The following is a 1,218-nucleotide window of genomic DNA, read 5'->3' as shown; positions in this document are numbered from 1 at the left end:
TGTACCCAACTTCATAAAAACAATACTACAGGACTGTAAGACCCAGATTAATCCTAACTCATTAATAGTAGGGGACTTTAAGACCCCACTGTATCCATTAGATAGGTCAACAGGGCAGAGAGTTAACAGAGAGACATCTGAATTAAACAATACCATATATCAAATGGACCTAACACACATCTACCGAGTATTCCACCCAGGCACCAAAAGACATATTTTCTATTCAGTACCCCATGGAACCTTCTCCAAAACTGACCATATACTGGAACACAAAACAAACCTCAACAAATATAAAAAGACTGAAATAATTCCATGTGTTCTATCAGACCAAATTCAATAAACCTTAAAATCAACACTGGAAGAAACCCTAGTCAACTACATGAACACATGGAGATTAAATAACACACTCCTGAAAGATGAATGGGTCAAAAGAGAAATTAAGAAAGAAATAAAAGTATTCCTGGAACTAAATGAAAAGATCAATACAACACAACAAAACCTCTGGGACATGCTGAAAGCTGTCCTTAGAGGGAAGTTTATAGCTCTAAGTGCCTACATGAAAAAATCGGAAAGAGGGGCTGGAGAGAGCTCAGCGGTTAAGAAACGGGTTGTTCTTGCAGAAGACCAAGGTTCGAATGCCAACAGCCACATGGAAGCTAACAACTGTCCGTAACTCCAGTTCCAAGGGATCTGATGGCATCTTCTGTCCTCCGCGGACATTTCACGACACAGGTGCACTTACCTACATACGAGCAATACACTCATACACATAAAATTAAAATACTAAATAAAATATTTTTAAAACTCAGAAAGACCACAAATAAATGACTTAACACTGCAAATCAAGACACTTGAAAAGCAACAACAAATGAAACCCAAACCCAACAGACAAGAAGAAATAACAAAAATCCGGGCAGAATTTAATAAAATCGAAATAAAACAATACAGAGAATCAATTAATCCAAGAGCTTGTTCTTTGAAAAGATAAACAAGATTGACAGACCACTAGCCGAGTTAGCCAAAAGAAAGAAAGAGCACCTCCAAATCAACAAAGTCAGAGATGAAAGGGGAAACATCACAACAGACTCCAGAAAGATACAGAACATTATAAGGGAATGCTTTAAAAACCTGTATGCTACTAAATTCGAAAACCTAAAAGAAATGGAAAGATATGTAAAGGCATGGGAACCACCAAAACTAAACCAAGAAGAGATTAAC

This window comes from Nannospalax galili, unplaced genomic scaffold (assembly GCF_000622305.1).
Source record: "Nannospalax galili isolate Female #2095 unplaced genomic scaffold, S.galili_v1.0 scaffold1939, whole genome shotgun sequence".
NCBI lineage: Eukaryota > Metazoa > Chordata > Mammalia > Rodentia > Spalacidae > Nannospalax > Nannospalax galili.
Note: the sequence above shows the minus strand (reverse complement) of the source record.